The sequence below is a fragment of the Kogia breviceps genome, chromosome 16 (genome assembly GCF_026419965.1).
Source record: "Kogia breviceps isolate mKogBre1 chromosome 16, mKogBre1 haplotype 1, whole genome shotgun sequence".
Classification (NCBI taxonomy): Eukaryota; Metazoa; Chordata; class Mammalia; order Artiodactyla; family Physeteridae; genus Kogia; species Kogia breviceps.
The window spans coordinates 61,421,535-61,440,977 of NC_081325.1; the positions used below are offsets into that span (position 1 = coordinate 61,421,535).

The 19,443-nt window shown below is 41.5% G+C and overlaps 1 long non-coding RNA gene across 4 annotated transcripts in view; it reads right to left on the reverse strand.

The window, feature by feature from the left end:
- LOC136792787 (uncharacterized) overlaps positions 1-18,781 on the reverse strand; it is a 44,844-nt gene extending 26,063 nt beyond the window's left edge. For 2 of the 4 annotated variants that reach the window (XR_010837206.1, XR_010837208.1), the window contains exon 1: positions 18,388-18,569. This is a non-coding gene — a long non-coding RNA (uncharacterized lncRNA). Of the gene's footprint in view, positions 1-16,222; positions 16,836-18,387; positions 18,570-18,674 lie in introns of those variants that run through there. The other 2 variants (XR_010837207.1, XR_010837209.1) reach the window with 2 other exon arrangements.
- Between the last annotated feature and the right edge of the window lie 662 nt (positions 18,782-19,443).

Below are 19,443 nucleotides of genomic sequence, written 5' to 3' on the forward strand. Positions count from 1 at the left end.
TTCCCTGATGGCATTTAAGACATACTAAATTATTTGGCATTTGGTCCATGTGTGAAATGGACTCAGCTCTAAGTGAGTTACTCAGGCTGGGACTTGGTCAATTATCTTCATTGGATTTGAGGATAAAAATAAATAGAAGCACAAGGAGGGTTAGAATTGAGGTTTTCTTTTCCAAAGCCAAAGGCTCAGAGTCAATAATAAGTCAAAAGATAAAGGCATAAGAAAAAACAACAGCAACAGTGAAATTAAGACCTTTAAATTGGAAACAAGGTTTTTTTTGGAAACAATTTTTAATAAAACTGTGATTCAAACCTTAAAAGTTTCTTACTAAAAAAGACCTGGCTTTAATTTCAGGTGAGCATGGTGGCTTCAGATCAGCAATGACAGTAATGTGTATTTCGGTGAACTTCAAATACTCGTGAGGGAAAAACAGGTATGATCTGCCATATTTCCTTATGGCTTAAGTAAGGCATCAGGATTCATGCTTTTATGCCTGTCTGGGATATCCACGATTACTAACATTCTTATAAATGTTTTTTTCCCTCGTTGCACCAAAGGCATAAAAGGACTCCAAGAGAAGAGCAGCTTTAGAGACAGAGCTGAAATGGTATAAAATCCAAAATGAAGGTGTATATTTGGTTCTGTGCAATAAAACGATGGCAGTAAGTGCCATTGTAAACTATGTGAACACTGCCATCTAATGCATTGCTAAAAATCAGCAAGTGCTTTGGAAAGTTTTGCTGGGAAGCAAGAGAAACAGAAAATAACTACCTAATTAAGACCACTACTGTCAGGATTTTACTTTACTTTAAATGGAATACAGTATTTAAATAAATCATGGCTTTTGTGCCTTATATTTCAGCACACCAGCAGTATTTGTTTTCTGAATACCTCTATCTTTTCTCATTTTACAAGAATAGATTTTTTTTTTATCTTACCAGTGCTGTGTAGCAAATAGTATTTAAATTAAGACCTTTTCTATCTGAGGACTGCTTTGTAGCTTGGAGAAAACAGGTCATCAAAACATATCAATTGAAAAAATCCAAAGATCTAGAAAAGATCCACCAATGTGTCTTTATTCAATGTGGGATGTGATTAAAATGTCAGATGTTGGGCTTCCCTGGTGGCGCAGTGGTTGAGAATCTGCCTGCTAATGCAGGGGACAAGGGTTCGAGCCCTGGTCTGGGAAGATCCCACATGCCGCGGAGCAACTAAGCCCGTGAGCCACAATTACTGAGCCTGCGCATCTGGAGCTTGTGCTCCGTAACAAGAGAGGCCGCGATAGTGAGAGGCCCGCGCACCGCGATGAAGAGTGGCCCCCGCATGCCACAACTAGAGAAAGCCCTCGCAAAGAAACGAAGACCCAACACAGCAAAAATAAATAAATAAATAATTTTAAAATGTCAGATGTTGTGTTAGAAGCTATCAATCCTGTATCCACCATGGCCATTTTCATTGCTTCAAGACTATTTAGAAAAAATTTTTTGAAAACCTTTTCACCATGGTTGACCTAAAAGAAGCATATAACACACATGTACACACACCCCCCCCCGCAATAAAACTATCATAACTTCCCCTAATCTTTACATAAGGAATATTTGGGGAAAAAATACTTAAAAGATATATCAACCACTTCTAATATTAGCACTTTGCAAAAGGGCTTTACTAAAACTTCAAATGAGCCTGGCACAATCATTTATATAAATTCTGTAAGCAAGTAAGTTGAAATAATCCTGTATTCTTTGGTTTCACTGCTGGGAAATTGCTGATGGTTGTCTTGCTGCAACCATTCCCACCCTGAAGAAAGTGCAAATCACATTGACCAAGAAAGGATGAGTAGTGGGCCAAAGGAGAGAGGGTGCAGGAAATTTGAGAAGTTTGGGGAAAGTGTGCTGCTGCAAACTGCAGCTGAGGTGAGTCCTTCATGGTAGCGAAAGATTTGTGAGGGGCAAGACAGTTGTTTGTACAGACAATGGTAGAATGTTTAGAAAATGATTGAATTTGAGCTTCATTAATTCACTCAGTTTGCTGAGCTGAGACCAAAGAGTGATGGAGAGATCAATGAGATGATGTCTCCATGTTTTAAAACTTCCACCCCAGTAGGAGAAAGAAGATATCTTCATAAATACATAATATATGTATATATTATATGTATATATTTTTACATAAATATATGTGATATAATATGGCTCACAAGTACATAGTATATTTGAAAAGAGTTTAGTAATTAGCAGAGTAGATGCCCAATAATTATATTTTTGAATGTGTGGATAACTGCTTGCATAAATGAATAAATGGATTTATGAATTAGTGTCCTAAGAGAGGTTATGGGAGTTCAGAGAAAAGACAAATGATTTCTGTTAATTTTGGTAAGCTGGGGAGTGGAGACAAGTTGTAGGAGTTTAAGAAAGAATATAAAATATAGTTGGGATTTGTGAAGCACATTGAATGATTGTTAATATAAACCCAGGTAGTGACAATAGTAAGTAAGGCCGTTGGAGGCAGAAAGAATAATAAAGGCTTGGAGACAGGAATTTATTCTGAATGAATGCATTTCTGTTTGCCTGATGATCTAAAAATGAGGGGGAAATTTCTACCTCCCACCATATACAAAAATTAGCTCAAAAGAGATCAATGACCTAAATATAAGACTTAAAACCCCCAGAAGCAAACATGGAGGCAAATCTTCATGACACTAGATTTGACAATGGATTCTTAGCTATTACACCAAAAGTACAAACAGCAAAATTAAAAATAAATTGGACTTCAGCAGAAATTTAAAACTTCTGTGCATCAAAGGACATTATCAAGAAAGTGAAAGGGTAACCAACAGAATGGAAGAAAATACTTGTAATTCGTATATCTGACAAGGATCTGGTAAATAGGACACACAAAGAACTCCTGAAACCCCAAAACAAAAGGATAAACAACACAGTTAATGAAGGGCAAAGGACTTAAATTAAATACACATCTGTCCAAAGCACATGAAGAGATGCTCGACATCGTTAACCATTAAAGAAAAGTAAATTGAAGCTGCAGTGAGGTACTGCTTCACACCCATTAGCATGGCTATAGTTTCTTTAAAAATACAAGTGTTGTCAAGGATGTGGAGAAACTGGCACCCTTATATGTTGCTGGTGGAAATGTTAAATGGTTCAGCCACTGTGGAAAATAGTTAGGCAGTTCCTCAAAAAGTTAAACATAAAATGTCCTTATGACCCAGAAATTCCACTCCTAGGTATCTATCCAAAAGATATGAAAGCAGGTACTCAAACAACTATATATACATGCATGTTCATAGCAGCACTATTCACACTATCTAAATACAATCCAGAGGACCATCCATGGGTGAATAGATCAACGAATGTGGCATATCCATACCATGGAATACTATTTGGCCATGAAAAGGAATGAAGTACTCATACATGCTAACAGTGATGAAACTCAAAAACATTATGCTAAGTGAAAGAAGCTAGACACAAAAAGGTCACATATTACATAATTCCAAATATATGAAATACCCAGAAGAGTCAAATCCATTTTCTGACGGAAAGCAGACTGATGGTTTCCAAGGGCTCGGGGGAGGGGAGAATGAGTTCCTGCTCAATGGCTATGCCGTTTCCTTTCAAAGTGATGAAAATGTTTTGGGAGTAGAGAGATGGTGTTTGTACAACACTGTGAATGTACCAGATGCCACCGGACTGTTCACTTTCAAATACCTAATTTTATTTTGTATGAATTTCACCTAAATTTTAAAAAATTATTAAGGAGAGAGGAGAGCAGGATACAAAATTAAAAGATAAGTCGAATAATTGTTATTTGCTGCCAATCAAATGCACACACAGGGAAGAATCACTCTTTGTAAGTTCTTGGTTAGAAGAGAGACGTGATCATCTCCATGCTAGGGGACATTTGAAGTAGCTGCAGTGTGTGGTAGAGACTGGACAAGGTGACAGGAAGCAAAACTACCTGCTCATAATTTTTTTTTTTTTTTTTTTTTTTTTTTTTGCGGTATGCGGGCCTCTCACCGTTGTGGCCTCTCCCGCTGCGGAGCACAGGCTCCGGACGCGCAGGCTCAGCGGCCATGGCTCACGGGCCCAGCCGCTCTGCGGCACGTGGGATCCTCCCGGACCGGGGCACGAACCCACGTCCCCTGCATCGGCAGGCGGACTCTCAACCACTGCACCACCAGGGAAGCCCCTGCTCATAATTTTAAAAGTAGTTCTGCTGCAGGAAAGAAAGTGGGACCAAGAGGATGATGTCCCAGGTCTCAGGTGAGTCCCTGAGACGGCTGCCAAGTATGGGTTCTTGGCTTCTCGCAGGAAAGAATTCAAGAGTGAGCCACAGTAAAGTGAAAGGAGGTTTAATCAGGGAGATACACACTCCACAGACAGAGTGTGGGCCATCTCAGAAGGTGGGAGGCCCCCAAATATGGGGCGGTTATTTTTATAGGCTGGGTAATTTCATAGGCTAATGAGTGGAAGGATTATTCCAACTACTTCAGGGAAGGGGCGGGGATTTCCAGGAGTTGGGCCACCACCCACTTTTTGACCTTTTATGGTCGGCCTGGGAACTGTCATGGCACCTGTGGGTATGTCATTTACATGCTAATGTGTTATGAGTGTATAATGAGGCTCAAGGTCTAGTGGAAGCCGAATCTTCCACCATCTTGGACCTAGTTGGTTCTAACCAGTTTATGCTGTTCATTTCCATGGAGTTTAATGACATTTTTTAAAATTGGAAGGTTGTTTCTTGATCGTAAAAGAGATTAACAAGACCTGCTGTATTAAGAAATTAAAAATAGAACTACCATACAATCCAGAAATTTTACTACTGGGTATTTATCTGAAGAAAATAAAAACACTAATGTGAAAAGATATATGCACCCCCATGTTCACTGCAGTATTATTTACAGTAACCAAGATATGGAAACAACCTAAGTGTCCATCTATGAATGAATAGATAAAGGGCTGGTACATATATACAAGGGAATATTACTCAGCCATGAAAAGAATGAAATCTTGACATTTGCAACAACACAGATGGACCTTCAGGGAATTATCAGTGAAATAAGTCAGAGAAATACAAATACTGTATGCTTTCACTTACATATGGAATCTAAAGAACAAAACAAACAAAACAAAAGCATAGATACAGAGAATAGAGTGGTGGTTGCCAGGGGTTTGAGGAATGGGCAAGACAGGTGAAAGGGATCAAGAGGTGCAAACTTCCAGTTATAAAATAAATATCATAGGGCTTCCTTGGTGGCGCAGTGGTTGAGAATCCGCCTGCCGATTCAGGGGACGCGGGTTCGTGCCCTGGTCCGGGAGGATCCCACGTGCCGCGGAGCGGCTGGGCCCGTGAGCCATGGCCGCCGAGCCTGCGCGTCCGGAGCCTGTGCTCCGCAATGGGAGAGGCCACAACAGTGAGAGGCCCGCGTATCACAAATAAATAAATAAATAAATATCATAAGGATGTTATATATGGCATGGTGACTATAGTCAATCATTTTGTACAGCAGACTTGAAAATTGCCAAGAGAGAAACCCTAAAGGTTAACTTAGTACAGTGACAGATGGTAACTAGACTTATTGTGTTGATCATTTCACAATAATACAAATATCAAATCATTATGTTATACACCTGAAACCAATATAATGCTATATGTCAATTATACATGGATAAAAAAATTTTTTAAGAATTTGTGACTACAGTCATATAAATCATACATTTGGAATTATAAACATGAATATAAAGTAGCCTCTCCACCCATCATCTATAAGGAAATAATTTCCATTACACAAACATTCCCACTAAGAAATTTACATTCTAAAGATGCTTAATTACATTTCTGTTAGATGTTCAAATATTCTTTTATATTTTCTGATTCTGACTAAGGCTCTTGGAGAAAGATACCTTGAACCTGCTCATCTCATTTAGATGGTGCTAAACAGAGTTAATGCCACTTGGCTGCACACTTAAGAGCTATATTTACTGAGGAGTGATAGACCTGCCACATCGCAGCATTGCAAAACACGGGGGGAAAACAGGAGAAGCTCCAGTTCTTTCTGCTTTTGTTCATCGAGCCAATCCTGTCTTTGCTATACTTGTCTTAATGTCTCCTTTTCTGCTTTCCTATTTGGTCAATTTCTTTCCCCCAAACGTTGGCTGTGTAGTAACAATTACAACCTGAGTACTTCCAGGCCACCCTTAACCTCTTTCAAGGTTCTCCTTCCTCTGGTCTATTTGGGGAAAGAGAAACTGGTTCATGTCAATTACTAAGTCACTTTCCCTCTGCACTATTTCATTATCCCATCTGAGGCTGCTACTCTCTTGGCTGGCAATCACCCCTACCCATTCACACCTCAGAAGGTCATTAAATCAAGGGGACACGTAGCACTCTTTATTGGAGGTTTGGAATTAAATTAAATATTAGACATTCCACGCTTAAAATCCCTCAACTATCTCCTGTGCTACAGAACATTTACCCTTGTGTGGTGGTGACCTCCTCCCACATTGCAAGTCCTGATCTGTCCCTCTTACTTCTCCTAGGAAGCTCCCACCATTCAATTTCTCTTCATTTTGCAGTCAATTTACCAATCTTCTATTTTGCTGTCTCCTTCCAAATCATCTAGGCATTGGCTCCCAAGGTCAGACCTTTAAATATTTTCTTAAACAAAGTCTCCACAGAGAAACGATGCCACTTCCTTAGAGGCAAAAACAGCTATTTATTTGTAGTTTGAACTAGCCTATTTTTCTCTCCTCGTTACTTTATTTTACTCAAAGACAGCTCATGTCGTCCTTTATGTCAGGGTCATAATAATCAAAGATAGTCCCTGAATACCCTCAAGTTTTAGAAGCGCTGTTACAAGAGAAAGAATTTATAAGGATCTAACTTGAGGTCACAGACGATACAACAGCAATGAAAAAATTAAAATACTCATTTTCTGTGTCAATACAAACCAGTTCAGAGATTTAAAAAAAAAAAAAAGGCAGCACTTCTCTTTTTCTATTTCCAGGTTGAAACAGTGCAGAAACTTTCAGCTGACAATGACTAAGTCATTAACTGAACAGTGCACTAAATAAATGAAATAAGCGAACTCCTTGTAAAAGTACAAGGCGATCGTGGTTATGATTAGGGTAAGCCAAGGTGCAGAATACCCAGAGAGAGAGCTGACGGAAGTATTAAAGACTCCATATGTGGCCCACCTGGCTGGGAAAGAAATCTGGAGAAGCAGTCAAATGAATAAATCAGGAAAGTAGATCAAAAGAAAGTTGGAAAGTGAGATAAATGTAAGTGAATTAGAAGAGAAGGAAAAAACTTTTCTATAACATGACCAAGATTTTGAGGGAGCTGAAGTGTAAGATAACAACAATTAAGGGAAATATATGTGTGTGTGTATATATATATATATATATATATATATCGAGTCTGTATATTTCCTGTATATAATCTGTCTGCTTATAAGTTGTTCTAAAGTGCAGCAGTCAGCCTCAGTAGGGGTCCTTCATGGCAAGCAACAGAAATTAATTCAAATTTAAGCAGGAAAACAAAACACTGAAGGGTATCTAGTATCTCAAAGGCTTGCTTGAGGGAGGTAGAAGGCATCTGGAGAATGAGTCTCACAAATGGACAGCACCCAAGGAAGAGCAGGGGGGCTCCGTGTTCCCACTGAACAGCCCGATTAGGGTGCTTTCTTATTAACAATGCTCCCAGGGGGAACTCAAGCTAAGCCTCCTCTGATGCTTTCAAGACGTCTGTGGGAAACGTCTCACTGGCCACTTCTCCCCTGAAGATCTGAAAGTTCAAAGCCCCAGGCATGAACCTCTCCTTGCTGACTGGGCCTGCGGTACATGATCACTTCTAGGACGTGGGAGAAAGTGAACTGCCATGTATCTCACCACGGCTCACAGACTGTAGAGGACTTCCTCAAAACCGGAAGTCTCTTCTCTACCCTCCCACCAAACCAGACACATCGAATGCCCTCCATAACTACTGAATGTTTGACAGTGCTAGCAGTTGAACTTAGTTGAATTAATAAATGGAAATAGTTAGAATTCAGTTTTCCTGACCGATCTGATCTCACACACACAAAAGGAAGGAGTAGGAAGCTGGAGTCCCCAGGCTGGGGATGGGGGCAATCATGTGTGGGGTGAAGGGCTAAGGCTCTGAAGTCTAGGGTTTACATCTCAGTTATAATATTTATTGTCTTTGAACTTGGGTAATTTTGTTACAGCTTCATATGTGTGATCGTTAAAATGGAAGTGAAAAGGCTATTCATCTCTTCGAATTATTCTGAGGATGAAATTTGAGAAATGCATCCCACTTGCATACAGGAGCAAGTGCTCATGAGACATCAGCCACTCTCACCACTCCCACTGTGGGGCTCCATCCCCCTCTCACGGGACTCCCAACACACACAGCTCCTCTGAACAAATTCTTGATTTTTTGATTCCTCTTCCTCCCAGAGCTCAGGAGAATCCTGATGTAAGCCTGCTTCCGGTGATCTTGACGGATTTCCGCAGTTGTTCTAGTCGCCTCCCTTTATTTTGAGCCTCATTCTCCTGAGGCTGCTACCTTGCGAATAAAAGCATTCTTCAGTTCCATGTTGTGTTAAAAAACATAAGTGTTCCAACAGCCCTTTCGAGTGCTACTGTCCTGCTCATCTCTTGCTAACCACCTGGCCACCAATCTCTAGCTCCCTTGTGGCTAGACCCCACTACCATGAAGATGAGCTCGAAAGTCAATGATTTGGCTTTGAATCAAGCTCTATCATTCTTAAGTTGTGTGACCTTAGACAAGTTACTTAACCTCTCTTAACCTTAACAATGCCTCACCTGCATATTTGTATAGTGAGGATGCTAATGAATCTGGCACATAAAAAATATCCTTGATTATTATCTCAATGAGTGTTCTTAATTATGAGTAGGCAAAGCTTCTGGTGGGATACAGTAAGAGAAAAGGCTCTACAACTGATTTTCTCATGAGGGGTTGCAGTAAGAGGTTCATAGAAGATGTACCAGTCAGAGTACCTGTAAGAAACTAATATTAGGATCACTCCATTAGGGAACTTTATAAAATTATTGTAAAAGTGGAGGGGAGACAGCTTTTCTCCATTCACCGCAGCTCTGTGGATCACAATGGAAGATGCAACCACAGGTGCCAGGAAATAGGACTACATTCTAGTATTGGATCCCATCACAGGATCAGTCCCTCCCGGTTTCTGGGACTCGTTCTACCCAAGGGGCAGGTGCCAACCTTGTTTGCACAATGGAATCATTTGCAGAGTTTTTCAAAAGCACCAATCTTCAGGCCCCACCCCAAAGTCAAATGTTTAACTGGATGAAATGAGGGAAGAAATAAAATTTAAAATATAATTTTGTTTTAGAAAGGAAGGGGAAGAGGAAACGAGGGGGAAAGAAATCTCTGTCCTGGGAAATTACTGTTTGAGGTCATCCAGGCCATTTCTTTGCTTCCTAGAAGTTCCCTGAAATCTGTGAAGAAAATATAAAACCCCTAGATAAGTTCCTGAACGTGCTATTGTTCACGTGCTCGAATAGCTCAAAACTTTCACCATCGAGAAACTCTTAACCAAAGTTTAATCTAAATCCCTCCTGTTAAAAGCTAAGTCCCATTATTCCAGTGTTTAGCTCAGAGGAAACAAGACCTGCTCTCAGCATTCAGATTGTACCTTCTCCATCCTTGAAGTGTCACCCCACTTTACATAAGTGAGCTCTTTTGTGCTTAATGAAATTGATTTGCCATTTCTTCTGAACTGTGAATCAGCTCTCAAGCAACGCAGGGCAGTACCTTCTTGTTTCCTAAGCCAGATTTTGCTGTGATATGCAAGCCGCCCGGGGCCCGAGGGCCATAATGAGGATGGGATGGCAGGACCCAGGGTCTGGCCTCCACACAGACCAACCACTACACTGGCCTGTGGCCACAGGCACCTGGTAGTAGTAGCCTGACTGCATTAAGCCTTTCTGCCAATCCTGGGAAATGAAAAATGAGTCTTTGGCAATCTTCAATCTGACTCAGTGTGTATTTAAGCCAAGGTATGAAATATAATAGCCACTGTTACTGAGCATCTAGTATATGCCAAAGATGTTGTAACAATTAAAGGAGAAAACTTACGGACAGAGCACACTGCCAGGAACAGAGTAATCTCAATAAATGGTGACTGCTATTGGCATTATTACTAATCCCCAAAGTGGCCTTAAAAGGCTGACATGATTATTCTCACTTTATAAGGATGAAATCAAGGTTTAGAGAGGTTCCATCACTTGCCCAAGGTTATACAGTTTGTAAATGGAAGAGCAGTCATTAAATGCAGGACAACTTTTGAACAACAGAGGCTTGCCCAGGATGGAGAGGGCAGAACATTTTTGACCGTTCATGGAAGTTTCCCATGGTTGGGAAGGAGGTTGAGTAGAAATTGCAACGAATTACTTCCTTTTCTTTTGCACAGCATCACAAACCACCTAGAAATTAATCTTCCAGTAGACAACTGCTTCTTTGGTGTGTGTGTGTATGTGTGCAAATCACACATGGCTATGCATGTGTAGACAACGTGATTTATTGGGTTAGTGGTAATAGTAGAGAGAGACAGGTGATGGATTGCATTGTAGCAATAACACAAATCAATCACATTCAGAGATCAATCAATATCATTCACTTCAATTATCTAAGTATTTATTATCAAGGGCATATTATGTGCTTGATATTGTGCACTAAATTCCTTGGAGAATATGAAAGAAAAAGATGGTAAGGTCCCAGCACTCAGAAATCTTCGTGTGGTTAAAACTCTCTGTGAAATAGGGAATCAAATGATATAAGAAATTGTTCATTAAAGTGCTAAATGAAACATAAAATTAAGTACCAAAATATATAATAGATACCTTCAGGATGAATTAAGGGAAAGGAAAGAGCTAGACCATTACCAAGGAAGGCTTCAGGAAGGAAGAGAGATGGGAGATGAGCACTGAGGATGTGAAGCCAAATACAGAAAAGAGTGTGAATGTCTCTTCCTTTCATTCCAGGCCTGTTAAGAATCAGTCTGAGCAAAGCACTTAAGTCAGGAATTCATTTAATTATTCATTCATCTGACAAGTAAACCTAATATATGCCAGACTTCTAGTAAAAAGAGAAATCAGCATGATGTGTACAGGGAACAATGAAGAAGCTACTTGATGGAACAGACAGTTTGATAAGGGGTTGCAAAGACATAGAAATTGGGTGGAGTGAAATTCTGGACACCAAGAGAGACAGAAATAGGACGGCCCATGAGAAACTGCTCTAAACTCTTGAGGAGGAAAAAGAAAGATGCAATGAAAGTGGTGTTATAGAAAACCTCATTGAGGAGCAGGGCTGAGGTTCCTTGGTGCCAGGCTAAGACACATACATCTACGCACACTCCCTACCTTCATATCTAGATACACAGAGAGAGGCTGAGAAGTCTTTTGCCTACTTGATTTGGCCATGCTAAATCTTCAAGAAAAATACTATTTGAAAATGGCAATGGATACTCTTGAAGGCAAAAATGAGTCAGTAATCCTCAACTCTGGTTTTCAGTTGGAAATCAAATAGTCCTGGTCTAGCCCCTTCTGGGGAATGTTCTCTGATCCCACCATGCATAATGTAGTTTGGTTTTCCATTACCAGTAAACAGAATATCAAGAAGTTTTCATCTGTACCCAGAAATCTATGTATTTAGTTAAAGAAGGGATTTCCCCCCCAAGAGACATAAGGCAATGGGGTGAGAAAGGAAAATCTTTTCAACGAAATTAAACAAATTCAAACAGTTTCATGTGCTTCACAGCTACTAAAAAGGCACAGAGATCAAATCTTATTTTCCTACTGTCAGACCTAGGGTCTAATTATTAAAAAAAAGAAAATCCATGATACCCAAGTTAATTAGTACAAAACTGCCTTAAATGGCATTGGCTTCATTAAATGACAGAAAAATATTTCCCCCCCCTCTTATTGGGGGAAGGGTGTGAAAATTGCCGAGAAATGGCTTTAATTTTAGAATACCGGGAAGAATTTCACACAGCGGCAAACATAATTTCACTCAAACTGTATGAAAACATTACATACTTAAACAGCTGTAAATCTTTGCTTGAAAAAATAATAGTAAACACAGGACTTCTATTGAATAAAAATGGAGTTTAAATCTATATCAAGTATTGGCTTGGCTGCTAACAGATTTGGTCTAAATGTCAGTGTACGACCTTCTCACTTAACTCGAGACCATGTGTGTTTGCTTTTCCCGATACAGGTTTAGCAAATATGGAAGCAACCATCTCAACCATCAGCCACTCAAGCAAAAGGATATGTATTACTCTTAACCTATCATGCCTATGGGTACACTAGGAGCTTCCACAGAGACAAAAGTGGCCTGAGACTTCACAAGATATGATGCCCCTGAGATCACTGTGCCCTTTCCTGCTGCTGCACAGGCATCGGTATAGACAGCAGCAGACAAGGGAAAGCAGCCAAGAACAGCAGCAGAAACGCCAGACAGACAAATCCATTGTAGCCTATCCAACATCTCCAACAATTTCACTAGTTTGGTTCAACAGTTTCTGGAGAAACGGAAGCTATCACTCCAAATGACTCCTGGCCAATTTTTACAGGTCATCTCAAGCTTCCTGTACCATTGCCCTTCCAACTGCTTACGTAATAAGGGACAAGCAAAGTCAGCTATGGATTGGCAAAGCAAAGAGTTGGCTTTGGCTCTTTGTAACATTAATAGGAATTACGGGAAGCAAGGAGTTTAGATGTTCAGCCAATAGAGTGCTTTACAGCAATACTGTACCCACTTGCTTTTTCTAGCGCTGACACATTGGCTGGTCCTGCATCTTGAAATACACAGCCACCCATCTCATTTCAGAGGCAGAGAAGATGTACCAACCTAACTATGTGTGACGGGGGATGCCCACATTGACTTAGGATGCCTAATCTGATTTAATAGATTATTATTAAATCTACAAAGGAAAAGATGCACATCAACTATCCACATTAAGTCACTGTACCAAGGTCACACACAGTACCATTTAGTAAGTTCTACATGCCACTGTCCTCAATAAAAGTGGTTTCATTGTCCCAGGGAAAGGCATGTTCTGGGCCAAAGGTGAGACTCTCAGTTCCCCACACCCAGGAAGGCAGATGGACAAGAAGTAAATAACATTAGAAGCCATATAATACACAGCCCTAAGCTGGGCCTTATAAGGAATAATTTTTTTTAAATAACCCTAAGTTTTTAGGGTTCTTTTCTTATTGAGAAAAACAAAATATACACAAAATACAAATCAAATGCTACAGCAAGATCACCAGCTGACTTCATTTCTCAGGTCATGTTGCATTTACAAAATATAATTTATGCTATGAGGCAATATATCCACTCCTAAAAAAAAAACCCCACACTCAGCAAAATCATACATGAAAAATAACCAGAGATTATGCAAAAAATGAGATTATGGGCAGACCACTCACTATCAATTCAATCCATAACAAGAATGCCAGCAGAAACAATAATGATTTTGAGAAAAATACTAGCTCTGTTAAAAAGACATTGACATTCCTAATAAATAAAGAAATACTAAGTGAAAGTATTGGCGGACGGGGATATAAGGAAGAGTTGAGGCTGCTGAGTTGTAAACAAGATCAAAATGGACAAATGTTGGGGAGAGTTGCAACATAGGAACTTCCAAGACAAAGCCCGTGTCCTGTGGCCACACTGAGTCAACAGGAAGAGCGTAGGGTAAGGAACATCACGCACAGACTCTATTCCTGTACACCAGCTGTGTTACTGTATTTGTGTTCAGCTGCTATCACTTGATGGTGTAAAACAGTAACCTGCTGGGGCAAATCACCCATGGACTGACCTATGTGATTGATGCGTTACAATGATGTCTTTCTATCCACCCACCACATATAGGCTAGTTTTCAGCACAGAAACAAAAGTTTTAGCAGAGCAGATCAAATGTCGTGTTTATTTTATTTTCTTACTCAAACCTCCATTTAACTACCTATCAGTTTCTCCCACTGTTACTAACAGTGTTACCAATATCTGAACACCCCAAGCTTGAACTGCATTTTTTCACTCTGTATTATTTTTGAATAGCAAGTTGCTGAATATTTCATTTACCATCAAAAAATACCACGCCAGATTTCAGGCCCCTCTCTCCTGTCAAGGTGTGGTTGAAGAAGGAATCAACAAGCCCTCTGGACAGACAAGATACAGGAGAGGGGTAACTCTTGGCTTCCCTCACAAATGTGAAACCGGAGAGTGAGACCTGGACGTCATGACCAGGGTGGAAAGTGAGAGAGGAGCCACCAGGTTCTCTGCCAAGTACAAATCTTATCATATTATCTGGGAGCTAAGTGGGGAATGCTATCCTCCATATAAGAAGAATCCAAGGCAAAGTCAAAGAACCAGGAAAACAAGAATGAGAAAAAGAAGAGCTGGAAAGGGAGATGCAGTCTGGCCAGGACTCATCCTTCATTTAAATGAATCAAGATTCATATATTGATACATCCTTTGTGTGGGAAGGTGGGATTCATTTCAGAAAGCTCAAACAGGATTAGGCACAGAAGCTTCTTTTCTTCCTGAGCTGTGACTGCAGGCTGGCCATCAAGATCTAATCTTTCTCTCCCACTATGTGTTTAAACAGTTGTCCTGGGCATGTCCCCTCCCAATCAAGACTGTACATCCTAAATTTACTCACCGTTAGGTGTGGCCACATGACTACACTTTCAGCAAAGGAATATAAACAGAAGTGACGGATGCCTTTTCAGTCTCATAATGAAATAAGGCCGTGCCTTAAAACCCTGAGCTTATCTGTTCCATGCACTCTCTTCCCTTCTCTCTTGATGTAACTCAGACATTACAGCAATCCAGTTTCTTGATTGCCATGCACCACATGAAACCGGCAGAAACCTGGGTACCAAATAACTTTGAGGAGTATAGTTGCCTTATCGACCTGCAAATATTACCTGTGAAAGAACTCATCTTCCATATTCTTTAAACCTCCATCCCTTGCAGTTTAGCTTATCTCAAATAATATACATTCGAAGACATTCTATAGTCTATCTAGTCATATTTTTTGGTTAGTTAATTATTTTTAAACTAATGTATTAGTCAAAAGGCAACTTCGAATATTCACTATCTTGCCATTCCTAAGCAAAATAAAGCAAATCTCTTATGAACCTGTTGATAACTCTCCACGAGCGGTATTTTCCCAGTGATGTGGGAAAATGATAAGGGATATTTTCTTGACACTGTTCCCTCCATCTGAATGACATTCTTGAACATCTTTAGCTGTTCCAAATTGTCATAATTATAATTTTTGAGTTGGGGAAGGCAATAAAGCAAACTCGTATCATTTGGGAGAATAAATGAGCTTGAATACACAAGAAACTTTTTTAAATAAGGAGGTTCTTGCTCTTTGAAATATTAAAATCCTCTTTTTAAAAAAACTACAATAATTTTTAAAAGGGAGGTACTGGCCAGAGAAGAGATAGATTGATATTTGAGACAGAATATGTATATATATACGTATATATATATATATATGTATATATATATACGTATATATATACATATATATATATACACTTAGGTATAATTACAGATAAAGGTGGCATCTCAAATCAAGAAAAAAGACAAGTTGTTAATAAAAATTGTGTTGGGTCTAACTCTCCATTTGAAAACGGCAGCAAAACTCAATCCCTACCTCATCTCTTAGAGCAAAATTATTTCCAGACCAACTAGAAGCTTAAATGAAAAATAAATATACAAATTTCACAGTGAATATTTATCTAATTTATCTAACAAACGAAAAAGAATTTTTGATAATGACAAGCAGAACCTCCAGAAGGAAAAATGAATAATAGATGGGATTGTGCAAACATATAAACCTTCAGTACTAAATTTTCATTCAAAGAAAAATGACAAACATATAAAAATGTATACAAAAGAAATCACTGTCTTTAAAACACATAAAACTCTTAAGCGTTACTATGAAAAAACATTCCCCTAGAAAGTAAACAAAGGATCTGAATAATCAAGTCGTGGAAGAGTAAATTAAAATTGACAGTGAGCATATAAATATGTTCCGCTTCACTAGCAATTCAAAATTTCACATCAAAATGAAAACGAGAGGCTATATTTCAACTCTCAGATTGGTAGAGAAGCTTGTTCCACTAGCAGGAGAACTCACAGATTGGAGAGCAGGTGTGAATTAAGGTTTATGAAACCTCTCCTCCCGCTTGGATGACCTGTGCCTTGCCAGGGGCGTCTCTTCCAGACTGACAGGATCTCTCTCTCCTGCGTTCTGACCCTCAGGGGGTTCAGTAGATGTGCCTTTATTCACACCTATAGTTACCAGTCTCTTTTTCTGTTCATGTCTAGATTCCAGAAGATTCTTTCTGGAGGAATGGGGATGCAGGCAGGATGAAGTTCAGGCCCACACGACAGCATCATCCTTAATGAGGTCACCTCTACTTGACTGTCCTTTATCCTTGTCTGCTTTATCCTCTCTCTGGATCATCTGCCTGCAAGACAAACCCTCCTTCTTTCCAGAGTATTTCCCCATGTGAGACTAGATATGTCTCATTTCCCATTTTTCAGGATAAGCAAATCAATCAAACTGATCCCCTCATGAGGCAGCGGATGTGCTTTTTACACCCCTTGGGGAAAAACGTCTTACTCTAAATGGGTGGTTCTAATGGTGGTATTTGCCGGTGCTGTGGCCTGGGTTTCAGCCTTAGCAGCAGATGAGAATCACCTAAGAATGAATCCAGAGAAGATTTTAAAACATATCAAAATGGCCCGGTGTCATGACAAACCAACTAATTCAGAATACCGGGCTTCCCTGGTGGCGCAGTGGTTGAGAATCCGCCTGCCGATGCAGGAGACAAGGGTTCGTGCCCTGGTCCGGGAAGATCCCACATGCCGCGGAGCAACTAAGCCCGTGAGCTATGGCCGCTAGGCCTGCGCGTCCGGAGCCTGTGCTCCGCAACGGGAGAGGCCACAACAGTGAGAGGCCCGCATACCACAAAAAAAAAAAAAAAAAAAAAAAAAAACAGAATACCTGGCACTGGGGCTGAGTCATATTTTTTGTTGTTTTGTTTGTGTTTTAAAGTTCCAAAGATGAATCTAATGCTGATATTCAGTGAGGACTGAGGATCAATTCCTACAACGGTGGTTCTCAAAGTGTCATCTCCAGATCGGCATCAAGAGCACCTGGGAACTTGTCAGCAATGCAGATTCTCAGGCTTCTGAGAATTCTCTGGGCCTCCAAACCTACAGAATCTGAAACTCCAAGGGTGGGACTGGAGCCTCGTTGCTAGCAATACCTCCAGGCGATTCTGACACGCGCGCTCAAGTTTGAGAATTACTGCATCGGGACAGTCATTCCGTGACACTTTGTGAGTCCCTCCTGTGTCCAAGCACTCAGTATACAAACGAAGAAATAACCGTTTAAAAAAATCAAATTTGGTGCGGTAAGTACCATTAGGAAAGATTAACCATGTACTATAAAACTCCAGAGGAAGAAACCACGGACAAGGTCATATCTGACGGGTCATCACAGACCACAGGCTGGCGACTTTAAACCCAAATATTCTGTTTACTTTCCATCTTCTGATGAGAGATCTGCCAACCCAGTTACACAGAGTTAGCCCAAGACTGAGAGGAATAAATGGCAAGCTGCATTTCCTTATCTGCTGGACCCCACTGCAACTCCAGCCTTTCTCAGAAGTTGACCAGTCAAGGTTTGCTGAATTTAAAGGCTCTGACCCAGTATGCCCAGCTCCCAAGTGCAGCCAGATTACACACACACACACACACACACACACACACACACACACACACACACACACACACACACACACACACACTCTCCTTCGGGTCCAGGGGTCCCTCATCAGCTAAGCCCAGCTCCTCCCGCGCAACCCAGAAGGAAGGCAAGGAGCAAACGAGAAGCAAGAAAAAGCAGAAAGGCGGATCTGCTGGGGCTTTCCAGGAAGAAGTTTCCGGACGACGGCGCCACTTGCCCGGCCGCTTGCCCCAGCGCCTCCGACCCGGCGCACCTCTGTCTCCGCCGCCGGCCCGACGCGCCCTCCGCGAGAGCGCAGTGCCCAGCGCCCGCCAGGGGAACGCGGGGACCAGTCTTCGCCCAGGAGCGGACAGTCAGCGATCAGAACTGGGTCTGCGGTTTAGTACACCCGGCCTCCTTGGGCGTGGGGTGTGGGGGGGGGGGGTGGCGGGACAGCGAGCCGGCCCCAGCCGGCCGGAGGCGGCCCCTCTCCACCTCTCCTAGGCGGCCAGGACTCGCTGCGCGGTGCGCAGGGAAGCAGGGCGGGGGCTCAGGGTTGCCGGTACCTCTCGGCCTCCTGGGCTCGCCTCCCTTTCTTGCCCCACCTGCTGCGCCCTTCTTCCGCGTCCTCCCCTTCGCTTGTACCTTCTTTTCTGGACCCCTCTGCAGCTCTCCTCCCAGACAGTGGTTTTAAAGGTGGGAGGGAGCCGCTGCCGTACTGGACTCCTGACCTTGCACATTCCTGAAAGCACCTTCGAAGTAGGGTTGAAAAAGAAATAGCAAAGGTTAAAGCTGCTGGAGAGAATCAACGGAAATTATTTTGGGCATCTCCCACCCACCCCTCCACGCACACCTGAAAATAGAGTGCAAGAGAATCACCGGTTCTGGGCAGAATTCTCAAGCGGACTAAATAAACGCCCGGCTTTGAGTTCCTGGGGAAAGAGTACCCAGGACATACCACTTTCTGGTGGGGAGGGGTGAGTCCCACAAGGCATAGAACAATGGCGTTCAGTCCTGCCTGCGTGTCGTAATCACCTAGGAAACAGGAAGATGTAATGGAGGGGTTCGTGTGTGTGTGTGTGTGTGTGTGTGTGTGTGTGTGTGTGTACACACAAAGTACCAGGGTTGGGGCTGGGGTATATATCAACCATTTAAAAATAGAGCAGCTATTCCTATGTCCTGTGATGGGCCTAGACATAATTTGGGATTTTTCGTTTTGTGTTGATTTTTTTAGTTCCTCGGGTGATGCTAAGAGGCTGGTATGATTCCGAACGGTTACTCTAAAGCAGTTTCCAAAGTGTGGCTTCAAGAGCAGCCGCGTTACCATCACGTGGGAGCTAGTTAGAAAAGCAAATTCTCCCGTCCCACCCCAGATCACTGGATCAGAAACTCTTGGGTGAGGCCCAGCAATTTCAACAAGCCTTCCAGGTTACTGGGGTGCTGAAGAACCACTAGGGATTGGCTGACCTGTGCCGCCCAGAAAGCTAAGAAAGATTGGAATATTTTTAGAGGGCTGTAAACAAACAAAGAACACTGTACGCACACCTAGGTGGCCCACAAGGCCAAAAGTATTTACCATGTGGCCTCTTACAGAAAAAGGCCCCATTCTAGACTAGAGGGTC